This window comes from Telopea speciosissima, chromosome 8 (assembly GCF_018873765.1).
Source record: "Telopea speciosissima isolate NSW1024214 ecotype Mountain lineage chromosome 8, Tspe_v1, whole genome shotgun sequence".
NCBI lineage: Eukaryota > Viridiplantae > Streptophyta > Magnoliopsida > Proteales > Proteaceae > Telopea > Telopea speciosissima.
In genome coordinates this window covers 37759004-37768125 of record NC_057923.1, presented here as the reverse complement: position 1 = coordinate 37768125, position 9122 = coordinate 37759004, and the positions used below count along the sequence as shown (strand labels likewise).

At 36.7% G+C, this 9122-nt stretch overlaps 1 long non-coding RNA gene across 1 annotated transcript; it reads right to left on the bottom strand.

Annotated features, from left to right (window-relative positions):
• Positions 1-2509: 2509 nt before the first annotated feature.
• LOC122670504 lies at positions 2510-2788 on the bottom strand. Its single transcript, XR_006334219.1, has 2 exons — positions 2738-2788; positions 2510-2634 (listed from the first exon to the last, which is right to left on the bottom strand). It is a non-coding gene; the product is annotated as an uncharacterized LOC122670504 (long non-coding RNA).
• Positions 2789-9122: the final 6334 nt, after the last annotated feature.

Here is a 9122-nt window from a genome sequence, read left to right as displayed (position 1 = left end):
CACTGCATATAAAACTTCTGAACTAACTTTATTTAAACACAGATTTCATATCCATTCTACTGTTTCATGCAGATGGTGCATCTGATGCCTTCTCCCGTCAGCAAACTCAAAAGCCTTGTTGATCTCTGGGATTGAGACTTCATGGGTGGGGAACTTCTTTAGCTCAAGTTCCTGCACAGCAAACATAAAGATCCACATTTACATTTTCTTTTCCTTCTAAAAATTTTGAAGTGGTTAATTTGATTATTTGCTGGAAAGGTTTACCTTGATCATGCACTGGCAGCACTGTGGCTTACAAGTTTATTACCAAACTCCTAGCGAGAAGACTTCAACCTCTTTTAACCAGGATTATATCCCCTTTTCAAGCCGCTTTTCTTAAGTAGATCTTAGCTCATATTGGCCTTGTAGAACTAAACAGTGTTGGATAACTAGATATGTTCAAAGCCTATGACCGGTTGGTTACACAAGATGGCTCTTTAATTTTCTTGGTTTCTCCGAACATTGGTGTGATATCATTAGCATTCTTATCTCCTTTGTGTCCTATTCTATTAACCTTAAGAGGATCTAGATTTAGCTTCTTCTAATCAAACAAAGCTGCTCTTTAAGCCCATATCTGTTTATGCTGGCTATGGAAGTTCTTTCTCGTCATCTTTGGTTTTGTTTTTTTGTTTCAGAGAGCACAATATATGCAGGGGCGTCAAAATAGCACATTCCGTGCTTGAGGTCTTCCATCTATTTTTTGCAGATGATCCTTTTTGTTCTATAAAGCCAAAACATCTGAGATCCTTACCATCCAGTCCAGGCTATTCTTGACCTCTTTCAAGATCTTTTCCGTCACAAGATCAATTTTGATAAAAATTAAGTATTTTTCAGCAAGAATACTCCTTAGATCACCGGATAGCATATCTGTTCCCTTTTGAAAATGGAAGAAATGACACCCTCATCTATTTATTTAGGAGCTCCATTTGCTAGTGGTAAATCGAAATGTAAGAATCTCTCATGAATTTTAACCAAGACTCAAAGTAATTGGCCAATTGGGAAGCATCCTTGCTTTCTCAGGCCTACAAAACCATAATGGTTAAATCAGTTCTTAACTCAATTTCTATATATCTGGTGTCTTGTATGCTTTTCCTAAACAGATATTTTCTAAATTAGATTGCATCAATGCTCAGTTTTGGAGAGATGACAAGAGAGACTATAAGAAACTTTCTTATATCTTGGGCAAATGTTTGCAAACCAAAAACTATGAGAGGCCTTGGAGTTCGACTTAGTTCAACCCATAATGAAGCTCTTTTGATTAGATTAGGGTCGCACATGATCACCAACCCTTCTTCCCTTTGAGGTAGAATTTTGAAATCAAAGTATTTTCCTCACAGTAGTGTCTTGGCTAGGAGGGACTTTTAGTCGAAAAAGGGTTTTTGGATCTAAAACAGTATTACCCATATACTTCCTCATTTAAAACAGATGGTATGTTAGAAGATTGGCACAAGTGTATCCATTGACATATGGAAAGACCCATGGTTGCCCAATTGGCCTGAACTGTTTGTTGAGGACTTTAATGTTGGTTGGAGGAACTATTACAATAGAGTCTCTGATCTGATGATCGATAAGGATTGGAATGTGTCTCTGATATATTTTTTTCCCTTTTTACTCAAACTTCCACATCTAAATTTGTCTCTATACCCCTTGCTTTATCTCATCATAGAGGCTTTCTTATGTGTGTATATACAAAAGATGGGTCCCTTAGAGTCCTGATCCTCTACTTCGGCCTGCCCAGTATTGCACACAAGCAAGGCGGAAAATACCGTCTTACCTCTGCCCGAGTGGAGGTATGGCGGTATTTTTTGCCGTGCTTGTGTGTGGGCGCGTACACGGCATTACCGGGCAGGCGGAAGTAGAGGATTTCGATTCGGTCCCTTATTAATAAAGGGATTAATCCCTTTGGACTTTGCTTTGGAAATCAAAGTGACACCCAAAAGTCAAGACATTCTTGTGAAAGCTTTTAAACAATGGTATGACTACTAGGAATAAAATTAGCTAGTTTCTCCCAGTTGACGACTTTTTAAGTCTTTTTTGTGAAATTGATACAGAAACAGACTAGCACTTATTTCTCTCTTGTCAATTCTCCAATAGAATTTGGGCAGTTGGCATCCTGGGCTCTGAAAACAAAACTTCTTCATGGATCCTCCTTTATTGTGCAAGGCAATATTTCTAAATCAGATGTTTGCAATATACTGCTATTTTATAAGGCAATCCAGGAATCACAATGTTAGCACAAATATCCTAATTCTAACCAGATCTTATTCAATATAAACGACTAGACTAAGGATCTGAGTGAAACAAGTTAACTTTCTCAACTTGATCAAGGTATTCCCTCTACCCCTATTTGATAGTAATTTGCCAATCATATCTAGACTTGAGTGCTGGGCGTTGTTGACCTTGTCCAATCTACACCCTATGACCTATTTATGAAAGCTGAAGGGATTTTGATCTTCTCTGTGTAATTAGATGTTGTTCCACCTCCATTGCTGCTGCTCTTCACACTTGTTAAAGGCTCATATACTTCATCAGCCACTAAAACTGCTGAAGCTCCTGCCTTTTGTCCATGCCATACCTTCAAAGTAAAGTAACAATCTACAAGTGCAAAGAAAAAGAGAAAATTATAGCTACCCATTAATTACAAAATTACAGAATTAATGGAATGTTAGTGATCAAAGTACTCCAATTAATTAATTACCTCCACGATCAAGAAGAAGAATGGTGGGACGAGAAGATGGAGAGATGAAGGTGTTTTTGTTAGGGTTTAGGGTTTAAGCACAAGGTTGCTTAAAGCATTACACCCTGAGTATCTAGTTTGGAATGCCCAGATTGCTACCTCCAGCTAGTATTTATAGGAAACTAGGGTTTAGGTCAGATGGACTAATTATTAGATTGCCCCTTACAGCCTGAGTATTAATACAAGTAGGATTATATTAGAACATATGAAGGGATATTACATAAATATCCTTACAATCTCCTCATATGTTCTATATATATCCACCACACATGTATAAAAACCATTGTTCAATCAGTAATTGAATCAATATAAATTGAATATCAATAATCCAATAAATCAAATAAGCAATAAGTAAACTTCAAGAAATAAAACTAGGGTTTTAGATCAAAACTAAACCCAACAATAAATTCGATGTTCCACATGCAAGTGGCTAAACCAATAGAAATAATCAAAATGAAAAGTCCTTGCAATTCATGTGACTTTACTCATCAAGTAAGTCATCCTCATCGAGATCCAAATTCAACCGTTCTCCTCCATCTTCGTCATTCTCTGTAATTTGTCAAATATGAATTTCATAAGATAATATGAATTCAATCATTTGCACAATTGTATCTAGTTCAACAATAAGAACTTAGTACATTCTATATATGGCTGAAGGTAAATAAAAAATAATAAGCATCATCATCAAATTTTTTTACAAGAACTCGATTTTATATAGTCTCTATCATAAGGACCATACCATGTTTCCATTTGAAATACTGTGTTCGTCATATCAGTCATAGATTTATGTTGTATCATCAAATTTGAAATGGTACACCATACTATGAAAGACATGTCATCAAATTTGAAATGACATAAAGACTAGTACAATACCATTGAAACATATCAGACATTTTTCATATTCCTTTGTGGAATAACAAAGTAAGGAAACTTCACATGAAAAATTTGCTACACCATCAAGTTTGGAATGGTTTCACAAACCCTCATACTTAGTAACCTAACTAAGTTATTTAAAACATGTAAACTATCCCGAATGCTTTCTAAGGCTAGATGAGATTCGAATAATTCAAAATAATATTGGGTTAGGTTAAGACCTGACTAAATGGTCTTTAACCCCATCTCCCCCGTAGTTTTGAATGTTCGATCTTTATTCAATCACTTTGTAAGGGCATCTACCGTATTGTCCTTCGATCTCATATCAATCAAAGTGATAATCCCTTGTTCTGTTCGATAATTCAACATGACATGTTTCAGCCTGATGTATCTCCTCTTACCATTAAAGAGTGAGTTATTCACTATCGTCTTTGTTGCTTGATTATCACAGAATATAGATATAGAGTTTAACTTGAAACTCCTCAATGGAATATCCATGATTAGACCCTTTATCCACTCTGCTTCATCTCCTGCAGAAGCTAAAGCATAAAGTTCTGATTTCATAGATGACAGAACAATACTAGTCTATCTCTTGGATTTCCATGCTATAGTTGCTCCTCCTAGCATAAATACATAACCACTGGTGGATTTGCTGTCTCCTAAATCTGAGCACCAAGATGCATCAGAATATCCTTCTAAAGTTAGAGGATGTCCCGTATAACATAGAGCATAACCTAGAGTACCCTTAAGGTATCTCATCAGCCTCGTCAGGGCATCCCAATATTTTTTTTCAGGATTACTAGTGAAACGACTCAGCATGCTTATCGTAAAGGCTATGTCTGGCCTATTGCAACTCATTGCAAACATGAGATTACCAATCAGTTTAGAATATTCTAACTGATTCACGATGTCATCTGTGTTAGGTTTCAACCGTTTGTTATAGTCATAGGGTGTCTCAATCGGTTTACAATCACTGTATCCTCAACTAGAAAGTAGCCTCTCAATATAATGAGACTGACTGAGGGTGACCCCTTGCTTACTGAAGCTTACTCTCATCCCAAGAATGGTGTCTACCACACCAAAATCTTTCATGTTAAATTCTTTGGACAAGGTTTCTTTAATGTCACTCACTCCAGAGAGATCAGAACCTAGAATCAACATGTCGTCTACATACAAGCAGATAATCGCGACATTGTTTGACTCAGACAAAAAATAAAGGCACTTATCTGAGTTGCTGGTCCAAAAACCAAGGCTCTTTACTATCTTATCAAACTTCTCATGCCACAATTTAGGTGCCTGTTTAAGACCATAGAGAGATTTATTTAATTTACAAACTCTTTTTTCATAACCTTCCATGACAAACCCTTCAGGTTGGTTCATGTAGATTTCTTCTGTTAGGTCTCCATTAAGAAAAACCGTTTTTATATCCATTTGATGCACAACATAGTGCTCAATAGATGCTATGGCAAGAAGAATCCTTATCGTTGCCAAATGGCAGACCAGGGAGTAGATGTCAACAAGGTGTCAGGTCTCATTCTGCATTAAAGAGCTCATTTCCTCATCAATGGCTTCTTTCCATAGCAATGAATCCCTAGATCTCATCGCTTCCTTATAGGTGGATGGATCAGCCTCTAAATGGTAGGTCACAAAATCCTCACCAAAATCTTTGGGTACTCTATTTCTAGTAGATACTCTTCTAGGTTTTGATTCAGGGAGCATTATGGGAGTAGTGTCAGAAACAATTGATTCAGATTCTAAAGGTGATTCTGTAACCATTTCAGTCAAATCAGGCAAGGTTTGACTTTTATCTTTGAGGAATTTATCTTCAAAGAATATGGCATCCCTAGATTCTATCACCACATTGGTTGATAGATCCAAAAATCGGTCTGCAGCACTGTCTTCTGCATAACCTAGATACACACAAGTGTTTGTTCTAGATCCTACCTTAGGTCTCCTAGGGTTTTGTATCCTAACATAAGCTATACAACCCCAAACTTTAAGAGTGTCATATCTACAGAAATGGTTATGCCATAGTTCATAAGGTGTAGAAGTCAGTTTTGAATGTGGTAGTCTATTTAGAATGTGATTTGCAGTCAACATTGCTTCTTCCCAATAGCAAGATGGCATGCCAGCTGTCAATAACATGGAGTTTAACATCTCTGCTAATGTCCTATTCTTTCTTTCTGCTATGCCATATGATTGACGTGAGTAAGGAACAGTAGTTTCAAGAATTATGCCTGCAGAGGCACAGAATTCCTTGAACTCTGTCAATTTATATTCTCCTCCCCTATCATTTCTAAATATTTTAATTTTCAAGTTTAACTGATTTTCTACCATATTCTTGAAAATTTAAAATTTTCAAATGCTTCATCTTTAGATTTTAACAGGTATAAATGACGATATCTAAAAAAATCGTCTATAAATGCTATCAAATATTTTCGACTACCTCTAGTTGTGTAGCTTTTAAAGTCACAAATGTCAGAATGTATAAGTTCAAGAAGTTGAGTGCTCCTAGAAATTGGTCTGAAAGGTTTTCTAGTTATTTTGGTTTGAGCACACACTTCACATCTGTTAAATCTAATTGAAGTGTCTAATGGTAAATTATGAGATTTAGCTAATTTGAGCATTTTCCATTAGTTCACATGTCCTAACCTACAGTGTAGTATTTTTGGATCAAGTGAAATATGGTTAACCTGGTTTATTGCCTCATTAGCTAAACTTAACCTAAACATACCATTCAAATTATAAGCACATCCAAAATAAAAGGAGTTAACAGACATTGTTACTCTACCGCTACTAAAAGTAATAGACATGTCAGCATTAAGCAAAATTCCAATTGAAATTAAATTCTTTTCAAAACCAGAAAAGATTTTAACATTTTTCAAAGTTAATATTTTACCTGATGATAGAACCAGGTTCGCTGTCCCTTATTGAATCACTTCCACGATGTCTCCATTTACAACGGTGACAGTCTTTGTTACTTGAACAACATCAGTGAGCAGGTTCTTGCTATTACAAACTTGATAAGTTGCTCTAGAGTCGAACCACCAATCTGAAGATGTACTGGCCAACCCCTTACCCTTGCCAACCATGACAACAAAGTTAGTAGGCTCAGTCTTGTCCACCAACATGTGAACTTCCTTCTGTGGTGTGTCAGTGTTCCCTTTCTTAGGACCCCTACACTCAGATGCATAGTGACCCCACTTTCCACAGTTGCGGCACTTGTCCTTCTTTTTAAAGTTAGTCTTTTTGGCCTCCAACTGTTGGGGTTCTTTCTTAGGTGGCTTAGACTGCCTAGGAGTTTTCTTGGGTTGTGAAACGAAATTGGCAGATGCTTGTTGTTGTTTCACCATCTCCAAGTTATTCTTGGCTCTGTTCTCATCTTCGATTCTAATGAACCGTTTGAGATCATCTAGCCCCACTTGTATTTTTTTTCTATGCATCTCAGTTTTAAAGGAATGCCAGGTAGAGGGTAACTTAAAAATAATTGCACCCACTAAGAATGCATCAACAACAGGGATGTTTTCTTGGTTCAGTTTTGTTCTCAAGTTCTCAAAGTCTATTACTTGAGGAAGTATTTCCTTGTCTTCTTGAAACTTGAAATCCATAAACTTGTCAACCAAGTGAGTTTTTGATAGGTCCTCCTCCTTTTTGAATTGGGCTTCTAGGTTTTCCCAAATCTCTTTTGTAGTCTCATATTTACTATAGGCCTTTGCCAGCCTATCTGATAGGTAGTTCAATAGGTAGTCTTTGCAAAAGTCCTCATCATTTATCCATTGGACTTCAGTTAGATCCGTGTAATCAGAAAATTTATTTACTACAGTGTAGAAAATATTGAGGTACTTCAGTCCAAACTGAGTCCTCCTTTTCCAAGAACTGAACTCAGAGCCACTAAAGCTTTTCAATTTGATCATCTCAATTGGAATAGCGTGTTTCTCCATATTAATGTGATTTGTTTATATGCCCAAGCAAAATTTAAAATAAAAAGTAAATGCTCAAGGAACAGTCACACCTGAGATGGAGAAACTTGGATTTAGACGACGGAGGAAAAGGATGGCGGCGGTGCAGTGGCGTCGACAGTCGTGGGGTGCACCCTAGTGCTGGCAGGCACGAGTCACTGGCTACTGTTCGGTGATGGCTGGCACTGGTCGCAGCCTGTAGGTAGTGACCGATCTCAAAAACAAATCAGAAGCTAAAGCCTTTTTGTCTTCTTCTACTTTTCCTTTGTTTTTTTTTTTTTTTTTTCAAAATAAAAAACTAAGTTTGACTTTTCGTCCTATTCTCAAACAAAAGCTTAGACCATTCTCTCTCAACGAATTCTGATTTCTTTTTTTTTTTTTTCAACAAATCAAACCAATTCGTTGAAGAGATGGCTCTCTGCCTCTCTCTTCTTATCAAAACAAAAGAGCTCTCTGTCTCTCTGCCAATGTCAAATCAACCCTTGTTGAACTTTTGAATTTTTTTTTTCAATAATCAATCAAAGCAAGAGGGCGTTTGACCAAACAAAAAGCTGCAACCACGTCTTTTTTGGTTTTAAATAAGCAGGGAAAACCTAATAAAAAACTGTTGATTGTCACGTCCGAAGCAGTGATTCGTAAATCAGATGCGTACGAACAAAACAATGTTTTAAAAGCCAAAACTGAACCCGATCTCTCAAAGAAAAACCTGCGCCGATCTCTCAAACGAAAAACCTGCAGAGTGTTTGACCGAGATCGTATAAAACAAAGAATGCAATTCTGCCAAAGCCGATCTCTCAAAAGAAAAGAAAAACTACAGAATGGTGACGTACGATCAACTACAAATTTGATTCCAAAAAATCCAAAAATCCAAAGCCGATCTTGATCGCAGAAAAACGAAATAATAATGCTTTAAGATTGTTAGGGTTTACGGTTTAAGCACAAGGTTGCTTAAAGCATTACATCCTGAGTATCTAGTTTGGAATACCCAGACTGCTGCCTCCAGCTAGTATTTATAGGAAACTAAGGTTTAGGTCAGATGGGCTAATTACTAGATTGCCCTTCACAGCCAGAGTATTAATACAAGTAGGATTATATTAGAACATATGAAGGGATATTACATAAATACCCTTACAGTTTTCACCATCAAAGGACTTACAACCCTTGGAGTTGGAGGCTTTATTAGTTGGGTAAACAAGGGAACCTGTTATAGTCCCTGTTTGATTTGTACTTCCAAAGTTTTCGATTGCAGAATTGTACAAAGCATGGAGATGGTCAGGGGAGATAACAGTGATATTGTTCTTCTGTATAACAAATTGAGAGTAGACAGAGCCAATTAGTAGTGTTGAGATGATGAAATATTCTCTAATAATATTAGCCATTGAAATTTGCCCTCTCTATCTTCTTTTTCTTTGGAGATGAAATTGGGAAATCTTGTATCACTTGGGTTCCTTTAATAGGAAAAAAAAAAACAAGGAAGTTGGAATTTTGTTGGTGACACTTTGACTTACCGTGTG